Here is a 7907-nt window from a genome sequence, read left to right as displayed (position 1 = left end):
TCCCTAGTTTTAATCTCCCATGTAAGTGCAAACATCTATCAGGCACACAACTGATACACACTCTTCAAGGTCTCACATGCACCAATATGACCATCTGTTATTATCAGGCCAAATCTGCGAACCATCCATAAATCTTCACGAGTAATTATATCTTGCATTTTTCAATTAAGGCGATGAAAACATCACATAGTGCATCAGGTGTAACCTGAGTAATACCCTGCGTACATGCAGCAAAGTGTTCCAATTATTATACTAATGCAGTTTGCCAAAGAAAAAATGCATGTGCCTTCCTGATCACTTGCTGCAGATGTACACTAATTTACCTGAACCGCGTGGCTGGACATTGAATTCGCTTCTGTACTGAGTTCTGCAAACTCTCACCTTGTAAGTGTAACTTTGTCATTCTGTCAAAGCACAAATTTCCCAGAATCCACATTACACTCTTTCTGATCAAGGTTTTCTCACTGAGCTTCCTTGTCTATATTCTATTGCAGACTCTCTTTCTCTGCTGACAGCTTATTAAATGACTATTTTGTGGATGGGCTGCATGAGACCCAATTAATTCCGTACCCTCTTCCACAGGACTAACATAGATTTTAGTCACAGATGACCTCACACAGAACTCAGAGGCACTACGCTCATTTAAGATACGAAACTAGAAAATAATAAAAACAAATCTCTACTCCCTATTTCCTTTTAGCTAACTAGGGCTTCCCTGTTACTGTGAAGTTGCCAGAGAGATTGAATGTTCTCTTGCAGTGCTGTATAATTACACCAAGGTCTAATTCACTTCAGTCTATTCCTGTGTAAGTCCTTAAGGGGCAGAATGGTCTCCGTGTCACATTGTAATTAAATGGAGTGGCTGAATGGGATCACCCTTAACCTCTGTAACAGCGTTGAGGTTTTTAATGACAGAGCAACACATGGGTTGGGAGAAGACATTGGCCATTCGGTCCCACGAGCCTCCTGCACCATTCTGGATGCTCGTTATGGCTGAACATCACTTTCCTATTTTTCCCAATTAACTGTTGAGCTGTTTTCCTTCAAATGCCAGTAGAACTCAGCCTTGAAGTTCGTGAATGACTCAGTCTTCCCACTTCGCTGGGGATGAAGACATCATTGATAACTTAACCCAAAGAAAAAAAGGGACAACCTTGTCTCAATGAGGGACGTTTGTGAAAGTGAGCTAACGACAGAACTCTCCACTTTTTTGAAACAGAAGTAGATAATAATTAGGAAGATACAGGCCATTAGTCCCCTGAATTCAGTAACACATTATCTTTCACACTTCAATCAGGTATTAGGCAACCTCACCCTACAAAGCTCGGCAAGTTGGCTCAGTGATTAGCACTACCGCCAAACACTGTCATGGACCCTGGTTCGATTCCAGACTCGGGAGACTGTCTGCGTGAAGTTCCACATTCACCCCGTATCTGCACGAGTTTGCTCTGGCTGCTCTGCTTCCTCCCACAATCCAAAGAAATACGGATTAAGTGAACATCCCCTGTTAAATTGCCCAACCTTTTTCAGGTATGTACATTAGTTAGGCAAAATATCAGGAACGGGTCTCGAGTGGGACACTCTTCAATGGCTCAGTGTGGATTTATTGGACCATATGGCCTGTTTCCACAACAACATCAGATTTCCAAATCACTTCAAAATATATCTTGACATCAAGAGATTATTCGAAAAAAGATCAGAATTTGTACATTATGTTCAGCAGATCTGCTCTGCTGTTCGATCATGACAGATATGTTCGTCAACACCATTCCCCTATTTTCTCCCCATAACACACGATGACCTTTCAAATCAACAGCTTCCCTATCTCTGTTCCAAAAAAAACTAATGTATCTTTGTGTGTCTAGGTGTGTGTGTGTATTTTTGGTTCTGTGTCTGTGTATCTTAATCTGTGCTGGTCTGTGCTTTACTCTGTGTGCTTCAGCTTGTATATGTTATGCTTGTGTGTTTTTGCATCTGTGTTTCGCTAAATCAATGCATATATTTCTGTGAGTGTAAAAAGGTGGATATCCCTGAGCCACTTTATCCAACCTGGTGCAATATTATGCAATAGGTTTCTTAGCTCTCCCTATACACGACTATTGTGCAAGTACTGTGGCAGCATAGTCTTCCTGTTTGTTTGACACGTAAAGGTGAAAATGTTTCTGATAGTTAGGCACAGCTAACACCAGGGCTAATTGAAACACCTATATAAAGGTGTTGAAAGCTGCTGTAGCATCGTCATTCCACTACAGTCCAATCTTCTGACTTGTAAGCCCTGCCTCGTTCATTCTTTTCATTAGGGGAATTTAGGTGTATTCCCCAATCCAATCTGAACTAAATCTCGCGATCCCCAACTCACAATTTCTGATCCTCCCTGAATCTGCCTTCTCACCATAACCTTTGGCCTTCTTACTTCTTTGTCCTCTTCAAAGTTTGTGAGAAGATTTGTAGCTCGGGTGGTCGTTGTTGTGGTTCTGTTCGCCGTGCTGGGAATTTGTGTTACAGACGTTTCGTCCCCTGTCTAGGTGATATCCTCAGTGCGTGTACTCCTCTGGAAAACCCCAGTTCAGTCTGGGTTGTTACTTTTATTTTGCCCTTGGGATGACATCTGTAGAAAAGTGCCCCCAATCACATTTATTGTGCTGTTCCAGCACTGGCCAGATGGTGGCAAACATTTTCCTCTGGCTGCATACTTTATTTATATCTGTCACGCTGATCACCTCAGTTGTCTCTGGCAACATCTTTCTGCCTTTCTCTCTCTTTGTAGGTTCCTCCAGCTGCATTTGTGCCAAATTTATCAGCAAAGTCTCTGTTAATGGGCCAACTTCATTCAGCCTTTCGGTATCCATTCACTGTATGGTTGATGTGATCTCTGAATTCCTGGCGGATCATTCACGTAGACCCACGACCTCCTCAAGTTTTGATTTGACATGAGGAAGCATTGCGTCGACAATAGCAATCCGGTACATTGTGGTCAATAGTTGACGACGTACCACGCCTTGTTCTGTTTTCAGCGTCCACCTTTTCAACTGGATTTCTAGATTGACTGCTACGTTTACAGTGTCCCCCAGTGCATCACCTCTAAAAGGTTTTGGGATCGAACTTAAGTGGGCAACAGTACATAATGGCCTGCCATACCTTTTGTCTTACTCGGTTAATCCCAGCACCGGAAATGTGTTGCTGGAAAGGCGCAGCAGGTCAGGCAGCATCCAGGGAACAGGAGAATCGACGTTTCGGGCATAAGCCCTTCTTCAGGAATGAGGAAAGTTTGTCCAGCAGGCTAAGATAAATGGTAGGGAGGAGGGACTAGGGGGAGGGGCGTCGGAACTGTGATAGGTGGAAAGAGGTCAAGGTGAGGGTGATAGGTCAGACTGGGGTAGGGGCGGAGAGGTCGGGAAGAAGATTGCAGGTTAGGAAGGCGGTGCTGAATTTGATGGATTTGACTGAGACAGGGTGGGGGGAGGGGAAATGAGGAAACTGGTGAAATCCGAGTTCATCCCTTGTGGTTGGAAGGTTCCTACCCTGTAGCTCAACATTTCAATTCCCACTCCCACTCCGCCAAGGATATGCAGGTCTTTGGACTCCTCCATCGTCAGACCACAACAAAACAACGGTTGGAGGAAGAACGCCTCATCTTCCGGCTAGGAATCTTCCAACCACAAGGGATGAACTCGGATTTCACCAGTTTCCTCATTTCCCCTCCCCCCACCCTGTCTCAGTCAAATCCATCAAATTCAGCACCGCCTTCCTAACCTGCAATCTTCTTCCCGACCTCTCCGCCCCCACCCCAGTCTGACCTATCACCCTCACCTTGACCTCTTTCCACCTATCACATTTCCGACGCCCCTCTCTTTAGTCCCTCCTCCCTACCTTTTATCTTAGCCTGCTGGACAAACTTTCCTCATTCCTGAAGAAGGGCTTATGCCCGAAACGTCGATTCTCCTGTTCCCTGGATGCTGCCTGACCTGCTGCGCCTTTCCAGCAACACATTTCCAGCTCTGATCTCCAGCATCTGCAGACCTCACTTTAATCCCAGCACCGTCAATCATCAGATTTTCCACCACGTTCTTTAGGCGAGCTTGGTCCATTACCTGTCTTAATTTTGGGATTACCGTCTCCTTTATTAGCTGTGCCTTCAAATCCCCCACAGCCAAAAACCTTCCTGTTAGTTCATCTTCCTAGTCTCTAATCTACTTTCCTGCTCCATCATGTTAACTGTGTAACACATTTGTTTCAGCCCTTCCTGATCCTGTGTTCCCCAAGGAAAGAATGGTGGTTATCTCCTCCCTTTTGGAGGAGGAGACGCCCCTCTCCGTTGTGGTGTATTTATCTTTATTAAAATTGCTGCATTGTGAATTCTCATCAGATTCCAAATCTGACTGTACTTGTACTTCCACTCATTCTTTTCCTACTTGCTCTGCATCCTGCGCTCCCTTCCCCCATCACTCTCCTTATCACTCTCTGTCTATCGCTGCTCAAAATTCCGGCAATGACTTAGATATGCCTCACTTTCTCTTTTTGCTATTGGTGTGGGTAACGTCTAAATTTCACCTTGCAATCTCTCTGGTTTCTGTTGTATAGCTTCTAATGCTTCTTGCCTCTTCTCCTGTTCTGCCTCTGGGCTCATTATTAATATATTCAGCTCTTCATAAGCTTCTTCCCAATTCGATTCTCCCTCTATGTCCACCGCCCCCCTGAGTACAAGGTACTGTGTCACATACTCTTTGCCTGAAGAGGGAGTGGATTTTCCAATCCCTTTAAATCGGGATACATAAATGTTTTTCTCTTGCTGAGCTTACATTTCTAAAGTGTCTTTGTTCTGCTCTGAACATGTGGAGATTTTCTCCTCCAGAGTCTTTGATTCCAGAAGCTGTTTGTTTTGATCTCTGGCAACTCCACCAAAACACATCTTGTAGTAACGGTGCCTGAAACACTTTACTCAATTCTTCAACCTCAATTCTAAGAATAAGCTTTGCGATGTCTGCCTCCTGTCCCCCTTTCTGTATTATCTTTTAAAATTTATCTTTAGGTCAGTGGTTCTTAATTAACCCTTCCATTTCATCACGCATGTTTCGGTCAAAGGTACTGTCTTTTGGTCATTTATTCAGTGAGCTCTTAATTCTTTTTCCACATTTTTCAGAAGTTTTGTGATATTATTTCTTGATACGTGGAATTTCCTATTCAATATTTCAACTGCAGTCCCTTTATCGATCGTTAAAAATACGTCAGTACAATTATAATGTAGTCATTGTTTTTAAATTTAAACGGTCTTTCTCGGTTTGGAAAATTTGTGTATTCTCTGCCATTTTATTTTTAATTGTCTCTTACCAATTTGCCGGCTTTCAATTGCACTCACCATCAATAATAAGAACAATAAAACATTCTTTCCTTCCATGTTCTGTGCGTGCAGTACCTTGTTATTTTTTCCCAGGTCAGTATTCACTGAACTTTCTGTCATGCCTGTACACTCCCTTCTTCTTTCTTAGGTCGGTTTTCCGCAGGGACATACTTGCACCTCGTGAAATTTTATCGCAGTCAATATCTTTGTTCTACACATACTCATCCCTCTGCACGGTTTTCCTGAACGATCATCTGCGTCTCCCAAAACCTTAACTCACCATCTACCTTATATTTCTTTGGATCGGAGAAACCCTTGGGAGTTTGCTTGCACTTCTGCGTTCCTGAGGACCGACTTTATTTGGCAGAATACAGTCCAAATTAGCAGCAAAACGATTAACTTTTCTGTGGGTGGTCAAGTATGTATTCAGTCAATCTCAGGAGTGTCATCAGTTAAACTGAAAAGTACTCTGCAGCTGCCGCATCTTTTCTGAATGAGTCTCCCTTTCCGAAGCTGCTCGCAGTGTTGAACTTGCTTTGGAAAGATCACCCAATTCGGTGCAAAAAATAGCAGTTGATAGAGATAATCATTCATAAAGTTAAACGATTATTTAGAAATACAATCTGTGACAAAGAGAAAATGTATTTTCTGTCTTTCCTCCCCAACCTGGAGCTTCTCCATTTGATAATTTTATAATTCCAGCGCTACTCTGATAGCATTAGCATAAGCAATCATACTAGCTTGCGTTGTCTTTCTAAAGTTATCATCTTCTGCCACACTGGTCTACTGCTGACACTTGCCCTATGACATTATATCACCATCATCTTTAGCATTAGCTCATCTATTACGTTATTTAATCAGCCCATCATAGTGTGCTACCATTATCTGTTACCAGAATCCTGTGCATGCACTGCATAAATGCCAAATTAACATCCAAATATTCCAAACATGCTGACCAAAGAACTCGCTGGGGTTTATGGTGACTGGACTGTTTTTTTTATTGGGCTATTCATTTGTGCGAAATGGGCTTCGTTATCTGGTCTGTATTTATTACACATTACGAATTGGCTTTCACAGATAGGGTTGAATTTCCATCATGCACACTCGCAGTCAACCTTCTGTGGGTTGACCCACAGTGCCATTAGAGACAAATCTCCAGGATTTTGACACAGAAACAGTGACGGAATTGTTACATATTTACAAGTCAGGATGGGGAGTGCTTTGAAGGGGTACTTGAAGATTATGGGGTTCCCAGATGTCGTTTGCACATGTCCTTCTGGATGGAAGCGATCCTGCGTTTCGAAGTTGATGTCTGAGGATTGTTGTTTCATTTCTCCAGTGTATATTCAAAATAGTACACACTGCTACTACTGAACGTCGTGTTGGATGGACTGATGTTTTAAAGTGTGGTTGCAATGAAGCTGTCTGCTCTGTCGTGAATAGTGTAAATCGTCTTGAGTTTTATTGGACTGCACTCATCTAGGCGAGTGGGGAGTATTCCATTACCGTTTTGACTTGTGCTTTGTGGGTGTTGGATAAATGTTAAAGAGTCAGGAGGTGAGTTAGTCCTCATAGCATCATAAATCACGAATGTGTTCTTGCAGTCACTGTGTTCATGTGGCGAGTCTGGTTGAGTTCTGTTCAATGATAACCACTTGGATGCTAACACTGGGGATGTTAGTAGCATCAGTGAATGTCGAGGGGTAGTGATTAGATTGTCCAGTCTTGGTGATGATCATAGAATAACATGTGTGATCCGCAAATGTTACTGCCACTTCTGTGCCCAAGCCTGAATATTGCCCATGTCTTGCTGGATCTGAACATGAAATGCATCAACGACAGAGAAGTCACTGATGGTTCTGATGATTAGACGTTTTCCGGTGACCCCCCTCACTTCTGGTCTTATGATGGAGGCAACGCCATTGATGAAATAGCAGAAGATGGTTCGCACTAGGGCACAACACTGAGGAACTTCTATTACAATGAATGGCCTCCAACAACCACGAGCATCTTCCCATGGGTCACGTATGAAACTAACCACTGCAGACATTGCCCCTTGATGCGCATGGTCACCAGTTTTGCCGGAGCTCCTGGATGCCTCACAGGATTTAGTGGTGTCTTCATATCAAGGACTGTCACTCTCATTTCACACTGGAATTCAGCTCTTTGGGCCAAGTTTGAAGCAAGGGAGCGATGCAGTCACTACGATCAGAAAGATGACTTCAGCAAGATACTCTCCATGGACAAACTGTCACCTGCGCTATCATCTTTCGCATGGTGTCAAGGAATATTTCTCTGTATGCGTTTCTGTCCTTCCCTCCTCCGCCTCATGCCAAAAAAAAACAAATTGGAGTACTGGAGAGAAGTGGTATTCCAATATTTGTTGGTAACAGAGTAAGAAATTAGGCTATGTTCCGAGATGATTCGGAGAGCAGCGGCTCAGCAAGCAAAGGGAAGCTCAGACAAATTCCTTTTAATTTCATCTAGAGTCTTAGAATAGTTAGGATAGCAGTCAGGGCTTTCATATGATCTTCCTGTCAGATGGGGAGCTCAGAAATAATTGCATCGT

Source organism: Chiloscyllium plagiosum, unplaced genomic scaffold (genome assembly GCF_037043375.1).
Source record: "Chiloscyllium plagiosum isolate Xiang-an unplaced genomic scaffold, Cpla_swu_hap1 HiC_scaffold_44, whole genome shotgun sequence".
NCBI lineage: Eukaryota > Metazoa > Chordata > Chondrichthyes > Orectolobiformes > Hemiscylliidae > Chiloscyllium > Chiloscyllium plagiosum.
This window is presented reverse-complemented; position numbering follows the sequence as displayed.